The sequence below is a fragment of the Melanerpes formicivorus genome, unplaced genomic scaffold, assembly GCF_026170545.1.
Source record: "Melanerpes formicivorus ecotype bairdi unplaced genomic scaffold, bMelFor1.0.p_v2 SCAF_14, whole genome shotgun sequence".
Taxonomy (NCBI): Eukaryota; Metazoa; Chordata; class Aves; order Piciformes; family Picidae; genus Melanerpes; species Melanerpes formicivorus.
In genome coordinates this window covers 10,918,823-10,930,707 of record NW_027142366.1, presented here as the reverse complement: position 1 = coordinate 10,930,707, position 11,885 = coordinate 10,918,823, and the positions used below count along the sequence as shown (strand labels likewise).

Genomic DNA, 11,885 nt, shown 5'->3' with positions numbered 1-11,885 from the left:
GACCACAAGGAAAGCTGGGCATTTGGAACCACAGAGGAAGGCAGGGGCTTGAGGAACATGGAGGAGGAGAGGGGATCAGGGATCATGGTGAACAGCCACTGATTGAGAGGCAGATGGAGACACCATTCCATGGCAGGCTGGGGCTCATGCAGTCTGCTTATTATAACCCTGCTGCCTGCTCTGTCTGTCTGTCTTTCCAACTGTCTGTCTTTCCAACTATCTGTCTCACTCAGTAATCAAAGAAGGTTGTTCCAAGAAAGCTGGAAGAGGAGAAGGAATGTCTCAGTTGGCTGTGGCTTCCTTTGGAAAGTCTGGAAGAGCCGTGGCATCTCGGTGTGCGTGAAGCTCTGCCTGACGACGAGCACAGGCTCCTGCCCAGGCTGCTGTGAATCATGAGCAGTAACGCTCCTGGCACAGCCAAGGCACATTCCACCCAGACGTGGTGCTGCCAGCAGCCCTGCTCTATCTCTTGGATGGAAAAGGCCAACATTTATCACAGAATCACAGAATTTTAGGGGCTGGAAGGGACCTCGAGAGATCATCCAGTCCAACCTCCCTGCCACAGCAGGATCACCTGTACCAGATCACACTGGAATGCATCCAGATGGGTCTTGAATATGTCCAGAGAGGGAGACTCCACAACCCCCTGGGCAGCCTGTTCCAGTGTTCTGTCACCCTCACAGTGAAATAATTCTTCCTCCTGTTTCCATGGAACTTCCTATGCCTCAGCTTCCACCCATTGCCCCTTCTCCTGTCAGTGAGCATGGCCAAGCAGAGCCTGGCTCCATCCTCTTGGCACTCACCCTTTACATATTTATAAACATTAATGGAGTCAGCCCTTAGTCTTCTCTTCTCCAAGCTGAAGAACCCCAGCTCTGTCCTCTTAAGGAAGATGTTCCTCTTCCTTAGTCATTTCTGTGGCTCTGCTCTGGACATGCATCTCCTGTCTCAAGCCAGAGCACTTTGGTCAGTTCTGTGTGCCCCCAGAGCCCCCAGATCAGTCTATTTTGCCCAAAACATGCATGTGCAGAACACTGAACAAGAGGGCAAGGAAAGCTGTGTCCTGAAGAGCTTGCAGGGGCTCCAAGGACACCTCTTTAGGGAGAAGGATTGTCCATTTGCAGGCTGCAGAGGGGTTCAGACCCAGAACTGGGGTTTGCATGTGGCATTGGCCCTTCTTGGTGGAGACAGGGTGAAGGATGTGTAACATGGACACCACTGGGCACCCTGCCCTGGGGATTGGAGACACAGCAAGTTAGGGACAGCATAGTCAGTGTCTCTGTCCCTTCTGTCCTTGATTCCCTAACACTGCCTGGGGAAAGGAAAAACAAAATCAAGATAAGACTCAGAGCAACAGATCTGGAGATAAAGAGGGACAGTGAGGGAAAATAAACCCTGTGGCAAGTAACAATACTAGCACCAGGAATACTACCTTGAGTATTTTGGACCTAGTGTGATCAAGATCATGTGAAAAGTGTGCTAAGAGCTGCAAGTGACTTCTCAGAGCCATGGAGGATGGCAGCAGAATGGCGCAGAGTCAATTGGAGGGGAGGGCTAGATGTGGAGGGAATGAGGAGCACCAGATATGCCCAAATTGTGAGACCACACCTTGAATACTGTGACCAGTTCTGGTGTCCCCAGAAGGGCACAAAGCTGTTGGAGCAAGTCCAGAGGAGGCCACAAGGATGATTTAAGGGATACAGCAGCTCTGCTATGAGCATAGGCTGAAGGGCTGGGGTTGTTCAGACCAGAGAAGACTCCAGGGTGACCTTAGAGCTGCTTTCCAGTACCTGAAGGGATCCTACAGGCAGGCTGCAGAGGGACTTTTCATGAGGGTGTCTAGAGAGAGGACAAGGGGCAATGGTTTGAAGCTGAGGGAGAGCAGGGTTAGACTGGATCTTAGGAAGAAGTTCTTTGCTATGAGGGTGGTGAGAGCCTGGAATTGGTTTCACAGAGAGACTGTGGATGCCTCCTTCCTCGGGGTGTTCAAGGCCAGGATGGATGAGGCCTTGAGCAACCAAGTGTAGTTGAGACTTATCTCTGCCCATGGTGGGGAGGTTGGAGTAGATGACCTCTAAGATCCCTTCCAGCCTAAGCCATTCTGTGATTCTAAATTGGGTAGACCTGGGACTCCAGCAGCCCCCGAGTGGAGCTCTAACTACATCCCCAGGTGGTGCTGCTGTGGCAGAGAAGGGAAAGACTTTTCTGGGACCAAAGAGCCAGTGAATGACTTCTTTTCCCCCCCATTGCTTGCAAACATCATCACCCTGTATACAAACACAACATGCCAGAATGTGACTCAGAGAAATGGCAGCTTGGCTCCTGCTCAGGAACTGGCCTGCTGAGCAGCAGGGCTGCGCTTTGGAGGGGTAATTGATTCCTAGAGCAGGGGGTTTCAACAAATCACTTCATGGGAGGTAGAATGTAATCCCATGAGAAAGAAAAATAAACAAAGCCAATTATTAGAAAGTTAATTCTTTTCAATTAGTTGCTTCCTATCACTGAGGGGAAACCTTTGAGTCTCAGCCAGTGGCCAAATATCTTAGAGAGCAGAAGGAAATGCAGACAGCATCTTCCCATGAGCAGGAGTTTCAAACTAGATGAAGATGTTTGAGTTTTGGGGGTTATTTTAATAGCTGCTAAAGAAGTTGTGTGGCCCAGCACCGTGGTCCAGCACAACAGGAGATCCTGTTGAGGTGAGGCAGCAGACTTGAGACTGTCTCAGGAATCTTTATTCCTGCATTTCTCAGTTTTTGTTTGTTTCGGTTTTTTAAGTAACACAAAGGTGGTCAGTGAGCCAATTCTGGAAATCTCAACAGAATATAATTCTTGGGGGTGACAAATGCTGCAGTTTAGACTCCACTCAGGCATGTTCTTGTCTTTACATGTGTGAGCCATCCTGTGCAGGTCAGCAAAAAGGAGCACGTCTGCAACGCTAAGTGTGTGTGAAAAGTGTCTCCAGGATTTGGGCCAGCGATTGCAAAACAGTTTAAACTATAATCCTCCATTTTCATTAGGTTCTTGAAAAACTTCTGCTGTGGGCTTGAAATCCTCTTGTTCTGAGCCAAAGGTGATTTTTCTCCCTGGGCAGATTGAGCAAAACCCTTCCCATTGGTATTAACTTGTCAGGCTTCAAGAATCGCATTTTCCATTAAAGACATCTCACCTGGGGAGGGGATTCTGCCCCTCTGCTGCGCTCTGCTGAGACCCCACCTGCAGTGCTGGGGCCAGCTCTGGAGTCCTCAGCACAGCACAGACAGGGACCTATTGGAGTGGGGCCAGAAGAGGTCACAGCAATGATGCAAGAGAGAAGCCCTCTGCTGTGATGCCAGGCTAAGAAGAGTTGGGGTTGTTCAGCCTGGAGAAGAAAAGGCTCCAGGGAGTCCTTCTGGTGGCCTTTCAGGACTTGAAGGGGCCAAGCAGAAAGCTAGGGATAGACTTTGAGCAGGGCCTGTTGTGAGAGGACAAAGGGTGATGGGTTTGAAGTAAAAGAGGGAGATTCAGACCGGACAGAAGGAAGAAATGTTTGACATTGAGGGTGGTAAGAGACTGTCCCAGGTTGCCCAGAGAGGTGGTAGCTGCCCCATCCCTGGAATCATTGCAGGTCAAGTTGTTTGGGGTTCTGAGCAACCTGCCCCAGTTGCAGATGTCCCTGGTGACTGAAGCAGGATTGGGCTAGATGGCCTTTACTGGTCCCTTCCAACCCAACCCTGTCTGTGAGTCAATGATTTTACAACTTTCTGCCCTTTCAATTCAGAGAGCTCAATTCTGATATCCATTATGTAGACAAAGCTAATTATTTGCTGTGTGTCACGGCTTCAAACTAGAGAAGGGCAGATTTAGATTGGGTATCAGGAAGAAGTTCTTCACTATGAGGGTGGTGGAACACTGGAACAGGCTGCCCAGGGAGGTAGTTGAGGCCCCTTCCCTGGAGGTGTTCAAGGTGGGACTCGACAAGGCCCTGGGCAGCTTGATCTGGTTGGGGATGTCCCTGCTGCCTGCGGGGGAGGTCAGACTGGATGAGCTCTGGACATCCCCTCCAGCCTGGACTGTTCTATGATTCTATGATTCAGCACCAGAACCCAGTAGATCTGGCTGCTTTTACTAAAGCAAGTGGTCTCATTGTAGGCATCAGGAGGATCCTTTATTTCTATAAGTGGTGGGGTTTTTTTTGCTTATATATAATTTAAACAAGACCTCAGCCCCAAAACTCTATGTGTTCATCCTCTTCTAGGATGCAGGGTGAGGGACTCCAGACTTGAAGAGAAAGATACCCACACGTGAGTGGTGCCAAATTACCACTGCCTGGCTGGGAGGACCAAGGCAGCCTGGGGGTGTTGCTGAAGTTTCTGTGGCTCGGGAAGCACACTGCTCACTCAGGGGAAGGAGCTGGCTTGCAGGCTGAGGTTAGCAGGATGATAACCTCTGCCAGAGCCCTGCCCACACTTCTTCTTTGTAAGAAGTTTGAGGCTGTATGAAAGCAATGAACTTGGTGCCTCCTGATCTAAGCAGATGATCTGTAGTGTAAGAAAGGGTTAAAATCAACACACCTCCACTCAAGACAAGCTGCCTCTAAATGAGTATGGTATGTGCCTTGAGTTTGAACCAAGCATAACATGATCAGGGAGCAAGAGATCCACATGAAGGGCAAGCCCTTCATGAAGAGCTTAAATGGTCCAGGTAAAAAGAAAACATGGCAACTGTTGTTTGGGTTCTAATAGAATGGGATTTAGTAAATAGGGGTGACAACCATGGAAGGGGAATAGAATATCTTCCCTGCTCTTCCATGGAGCCAAAGCTGAGCAAGGAACTGAAGTGAGGATGGTGGCAAGGGGGTTGGAACTAGATGATCCTTGTGGTCCCTTCCAACCCTGAATGAAACTATGAAACTATGAAAAGGAGAACTGAGCAGATGGGAAAAAGCCACTTAGCATAACAGATCTGCTCCTCAGCCCTCACTTACCTGGTTTGTGTTCAGAGCCTTTTTTCTCTCCAGATTCCCCTTTTCCCTCCCAAGGCCACTGCAAGGATCCACAGGAGTGTGTGACATCCTTCAGCAGAGCTCACAGGGGAGCAGGCAGTCTGGTGGTAGAGGCAAAGCCTTCAAGTGAGTCACAGGCACCCAAGGCAGCAGCCAGCACCACATACACACCATGGCCACGTGCACATGGTGTGCACTGGCATTACAGGGAGAGGGGATGTTGTTCCTGCCACGCTGCAGAAACAACAGCTCAGGATGGTGGAATTATTTAGTTTAAACATTTTCAGCCACGCTTCAGCTTTGTAGCTCGTTCAGAAGCTGGTTCTCCAGGCACCCAGGAGCTTAGTATTAATAATGGAGATGTTTTGACTGGATACATAAGCCACACAATCTGCTTGTTTGTTTGTTTCTTTGTTTGTTTGGACTGAAGAAATACCAAGAGGCAATTTCACCTCCTTGTTTTGTTTTCTGAGTGTTCAAGGGAATTGTTTACCAAATCAACAGACAATATGTGGGACAGTTTCAGGCATGTGGTGACATGAAGGGGCCACACATCATAGCACAGCAGCCAACTCGGTCTGCACCAATTTCAGGTTTTGAGAGATCCTTTGGCAAACAACTCATATGTCTGCATCTCCAAAAACAACACACCTGAACAGCTCTCATGGGTATGAACCATGCAGAGCCTCCAAAATCATAGAATCACAGAATGGCTTAGGTTGGAAGGAATCTCAGAGATCATCCACTCTGACCTCCCCACCATGGGCAGGGACACCTCCCAACCAGACTCAGCTGCTCAAGGCCTCATCCAACCTGGCCTTGAACACCTCCAGGGAGAGCACATCCACAATCGCTCTGTGAAACCTATTCCAGGGTCTCACCACCCTTGTACTGGAGAACTTCTTCCTAAGATCCAGTCTAAACCTACTCTCCCTCAGCTTAAAACCATTCCCTCTGGTCCTGTCTCTGGACACCCTTATGAAAAATCCATCTCCAGCTTTCCTATAGGCTCCCTTCAGGTTTTGCAGGCAGCTCTAAGGTCCCCCCAGAGTCTTGTCTTCTCTGAGCTGAACAACCCCAGAACACTCAGCCTATCCTCATAGCAGAGCTGCCTCAGCCCTTGGACCATATTTGTGGTCCTCCTCTGGACATGCTCCAACAGCTCTGTGTCCTTCTTATGCTGGAGACATCATAACTGGATGCACTATTCGAGTTGGGGTCTCATCTGAGCAGAGTAAAGGGTCAGAATCACCTCTCATGGCCTGCTGGCCACACTCCTCTTGATGCAGCTTAGGATATAGTTTGCCTTATGGGCTGCACAAGCTGCAGCCTGGTGGGAGCCTTTGGTGGGGGATTGCTGAAAGGCCTGAGATGGGGAGTGGCTTTTCCTGACTGTCATTAAGAACTCAGTGTGTGCCATGAAGCATGAGGGTTATTTGCTTTTTGCTCATCAGGTGTGCCTGCTGATGCTCCCATTACCCAACTGGAGATTCCTGGTTTATAAGAAGATTAGGGCCCCATTCCTCTGGAATAAGCTGCCCAGGGAGGTTGTGGATGCCACCTGCCTGGAGATGTTCAAAGCCAGGTTGGATGAGGCCTGAGCAGCTTGGTCTAGTGGGAGGTGTCCCTGCCCATGACAGGGGTTTGAAACTATATGATCTTCAAGGAGCCTCCCAATGCAAACCAGTCTGTGATTCTATGATTTTTAGCATCCTACAAAGGAGACACATTAAAAAAAAGGTCTATTTGAGAGTTGTCCCTGCCCATGGAGGGGAGGCTGGAGTAGATGAGCCCTAGGGTCCCTTCCAATGTAAGCCATTCTATCTATGATTCTGTGAGTCCTAAATCCCGACTGCATCTATTTGCAGGACTGTATCACTTCTCCCTCCATGATCTTTCATTCTATCTTATACACCACTCTGTTTTGCCTCCCAGCTCCCCTTTTTAACAAGTGTCTGCTGTGTTGTTTGTACCCCAGGTCTGATATTTCTCCTTCACTGCAGACATACACGTTTCCTCCTACCTCCATCAAAAGATATTGAGCAAACAGCAGAACCCAAACCTGAGTGACTTCACATTTTATTTCCATAATACACCATGGTTGTCCAGGCAGCAACACAGGTAAAGATGATGAGGAGACAAGATAACCATCTCTGTTGAAGCCTTATGCATCAGGGTTTTCAGCAACATTTTCCTCCCATCCTGTTCCCTGGAAACAGGGCTGGGTGCATGGCAGGAACATGCATCCACACCTACCTTTAAACATGAGTGTTTGGAAGGAGGTCCCTGCTCTTCTCACAGTCATGTGCCACTGACAGCCCTGCAGATGTCCCACATACTCAGCAAGAATCACACAGAATCACAGAAGCATTCAGGTTGGAAAAGTCCAGCTGAGAGCCCTACTCTACAAGGCTCACCCCTAAACCATATCCCCAAGCACCACACCCAAATGACCTTTAAACACATCCAGAGTTGGTGACTCAGCCACCTTCCTGAGCAGCCCAAGCATCCATGGATATCCTCTGAGAGTGATGAATGTTAAATTTCTGTCATCTTTTCATTATTTCTAAGTAGAATCATTGAGTCATAGCATGGTAGGGCTTGGAAGGGACTTCCAGAGATCATTGAATTCAACCCCTGTCAAAGGAGGATCACCTAGGACAAGTCACACAGGAACACATCCATGTGGATCTTGAAATTGTCTAGAGAAGGAGACTCCACAACCTCTCTGGCCAGCCTGCTCCAGGGCTCCAGCACCCTCACAGTAAAGAAGTTTCTCCTCATGTTGAGGTGGAGGTCCCTGTGCTCCAGTTTGCATCCATTGCCCCTTGTCCCATCACAGGACACCATTGTACTCCATTCTGAAGATTGCTGGGGTTTCTGAAGACTCATTTTATTGGAGTCTTGTCTTTGTGCAGTATAAACAAAGCCTTTAAGTCACAAAGTGTGAAGTGCAGCAGCCAGTGGTGGAGAATGAATTCAGTTGTTAATTAGCACAAATGTTAAAGATATCACTGAGCCACAGACCCAGTGCTCTGCACATCTTCAGCTAGATCAGGTTTCTGAGAGCCCCATCCAACTTGACTAGAAACACCTCAATTTCAGTCATCACAGAATCACAGATTAGTTTAGGCTGGAAAGGACCTCAGAGGTCATCTACACCAACCCCACTGCCATGGGCAGGGGTGCTGTCACCACACTAACACAGCAGGGGTCAAACTGCCCTGGATAATTTCCCTGTGTTTCATTAAAGGCTTCATCCCACCAGCACAGCAATAAAGTGGAACAGTGCTTGGTTCCTGTGTCTGTAGAGAGGAGATGTGCATTCCTTCTGTGCACAGAGAGCACAAGGATGTAGAAACCATCCTCAATAAAACATAAAACCCGATGTCATAAGTTTCTTGGTGCCTTGCACTTCAGACTTGACACATCATTGCTCTGGTTGGAGGAGTGGAGGTCATCTGTATTCCTGGACAGCACTGGAGCTGCAGACACGCAGGTGAAATCTCAGCTACAGCTGAAGAGAATGCTGAGAAGAAAACCACCCAAAATCCACTATTACTGAGCTGGGTTGTTTTTAAAAGTGATTCTGGCAGCCAGCAGGCAGAATAACAGATTTGTAGTTAAAATACAGTGTGACAGCCTGAGCCAGGGGAAGAGAGAGCGGAGCTATTCCGGGATGCAGCTGGGAACGCTCTGCTCCTCTCCAAGCAAGTGCTGGGCTCAGGCAGAGACGGCTCTCCCCAGACCCACTGCCAGCTCAGCAGCACTCAGGGTCACCTTGCAGACCAACCTAGCTAAGGGATCAAATCACAGAAATGCCACAGTGACTCTCTTCCCTCCGGAAACCTAAATTTAAAAGGACTTGGTGCAGGGATCCCCAGTGCTCCACCAAGTTCTACGCTGTATAATCCTTTCTAATCCCAGAGCTGTAGCTTGCTGGGGATTTGCAGCAGGTTTTAATTTCAAACCTGTGGCATGTGCACAAGGTGATTGCATAACCCTGTAATGGTGCTGGTGGATTCTTTCATAGAACCATTAAGGTTGGAAAAGACCTCTCAGATCATCAGCTCCAACCATCAACCTAATACCACTATGACTACAAACCCCTGTCCTGAAGTGCCAGGTCTATGAAGTTTTTGAACACCTCCAGGGATGGTGATTCCACCACCTCCCTGGGCTGCAGTCTGTTGCAGTGCTTTACCACTCCTTCTTAATATCCAATCTATTCTCATCCCCACCACTTTTTGGTTGAATAATCTGCAACACTGAACATGAAAGTGTGTTGTACCTTCCAAGTGTACCTCAGAAAATAGTAGCATTGTGCATTGCAACAGTTTTAAATAGGCTCTATAAATTCATCCATGGTCCTGCAGGGAAATCCTGTGCCAAGAGCTACCTACCTGCAAGGTTCTATGGGTAGTTTAAGCTAGTTTCATTCTGAAGAGTTAGACTGTGTGCCCAGGTGGCCTAGGAGGCCACCAGCATCCTGGGCTGGATCAGCGGCAGTGTGACAGTAGGAGCAGGAAAACTATTGTCTGCCTGTACTCAGCACTAGTTAGGCCATACCTTGAGTTCTGGGTTCAATTTTGGGCCACTCACTCCAAGAAGGATATTGAGAGGCCAGAGCAGGTCCAGAGAAGGGCAACAAAGCTGGTGGAGGGTCTGGAGAACAGGGCTGGTGAGGAGCAGCTGAAGGACCTGGGGCTGCTCATCAGAATGGCCTCCTCTGTGGAAGGCAGAGGTCAGAAGACCTTTAGTGGAAGCACCAGTGGCAGTTGTTCACCTTAGAGCAGGAAGAGCATGAGGCCAGCCTGTGGCACACATGAAGGTGAAAACCAGGAGTCTGTGCCCATAGGGGAGGTGCTCCATCCCTCTGATCATCTTCATGGCTCTCCTCTGGACCCACTCCAACAGGTTCATGTCCTTCTGTTGGGGGGACCCCGAACTGGACACAACCACTGATGCTACATCTGCAAGATAAGAAGGTAAGCAGCGTGAGAAGGGGAGGACAGGGGAATTAACAAGATGATTAATTCTCTACTTCTTGGCCTGACTTGAAGCCACAGAAAGTCCTCCCTAATTTCTGTCACATGGGGGTTATTTTTACACGCCTTTCACTGCCTTCCACCTACTCATGGAAGTCCTGCTGAGGACTTTCCAGTGTCACTTCCCACTGTGGAACTGTGACTGCAACAGCTGGTCACTGGTTTTTTTTTTGCTATTTTGTGCTGTGCTCTAAAGTGGAGTTTCAGCAGAGCAGTGAGAGTGACTCCATTCTCCTTTGGGGACCATGGATGAGCACCACTGGAGCTGATATCCAGTTGTGTTACAGAACTTCTTGCCCTGTCTTCTGGCCATCATTTCTTAATGACTGAAGATTTTGCTTTAGCCAGGTTGTGGCTGTTGTCTCCCAGATTTGAATGTCCTGAGCAGCTGCAAGTAGATGGAGCTGGAGCTTGGTGCTGGGTAAGTGTAGGTGACATCAATGTCTGTCCCTTGTACAGTACTTCCCCTGCTGTTTATTCCTTGGTGCTTCCATGTCCAGACAGCCTCATTCCTAGCAACCTTAACTCTCCTGTTTCAAGTATGAAAAGGCCTCTTTTTCTCTTTTGGCCTTTTTTTTTTTCCCCAAGAAGCAGAGTGCCATGGAAGTGCCTCCACTGAGCATCCCTAGTTCTAGAAGCCTGTTTGATGTGGCTGTATCTGCAGCCAGCAGTGGTACTTCCTCTCTTTGGAAATGGAGCAGGTTTCTATTTCGGGCTTTGCTGACTCAAGGGTGAGGTACCCAAGCTGATTCAGCAGCTTGGCAAGCCAGGAAAGCTTCTGGTTATGAATGGAATGAGCAATAAATTTTGTCTTCATCTTACAGAAGTTTGAGTGAAGCCACCTCCTGGTGGCAGACATTTTGCCAAAGAAGTGGTGTAGCCTGCATGGCCTTTGGCATAAAAGGTCACTCAGATGGGGCAACCATAAAGCTTGCAAGTAAAATCCTGGTCCTAAGGGAAACAACAATTCCCACTCAGCTGGGCCAGGTTTTATCCTCCTTCTTGAGGTCCAGCTTAGGGAGAAAGATCTTCTACTGCTTACTCATATAGTTTTTGCCTCATTCTTGTGTCAGTAACATGAATGACTTGGGCTGTAATTTCAGAAAGATGAAAATATAGAACATAGTTAGAAGCAACCTGGCTAACCTGAGGAAGTGAGAAGAGTGATCCACTTAGCTTCCATGGCTTCACATGGAGACAATGTCAAAGGTAACCCTTATGAAAAAGTCAAATAAGCATCATAGTTTCTGAATTAAAACAAACATGGAGGAGTAAAAATCCTCCAAAATACCTTCTAATGTTCACCTCTTGGTCTGTTAAGAGAAAGGTTGTTGGTGTTTGTTTGTTTAAACCATGACATGAGTTCTTTCACCTAGAAGTTACTAGGACTCGACACAAAGTCCATCATGAATGTTGGATGCATTAGCAAGGATGGAGCCACAGAATCACACAGAATCCCAGCATGGTGGGGGCAGAAGGGACCTGTGGAGATCACCCAGTCCAACCTCCCTGCTAAGGCAAAGTCAAACACAGCAGCTTGTGCAGGATCACAATATTCAGGCAGGTTTGGAATCTCTCCAGAGAAGGAGGCTCCACAACCTCTCTGGGCAGCCTGCTCCAGGGCTCAGCACCCTCACAACAAAGAAGATTTTCCTCATGCTTAGGTGGAATCTCCTGGATTCCAGTTTGTGCCTCTTGCCTCTTGTCCTGTCACTGGGCACCACTGGAAAGAGCCTGGCCCCATCCTCAGTCTCTGAGGTTTGTCAGAAAATGAGACCCTGATATTTCTTAAGGTAAGAAAAAAGGACATGGAGCACCTGGGCTGCTTTGCTTGAGCCTTTCTGTCTGTGGATGGA

The 11,885-nt window shown here is 48.4% G+C and overlaps 1 long non-coding RNA gene across 1 annotated transcript; it reads left to right on the top strand.

Annotated features, from left to right (window-relative positions):
* Positions 1–9,903: 9,903 nt before the first annotated feature.
* Positions 9,904–11,162, top strand: LOC137445344 (uncharacterized). The gene is made up of 3 exons (XR_010988392.1): positions 9,904–9,969; positions 10,374–10,450; positions 11,133–11,162. It is a non-coding gene; the product is annotated as an uncharacterized lncRNA (long non-coding RNA).
* The last annotated feature ends 723 nt before the right edge of the window (positions 11,163–11,885 follow it).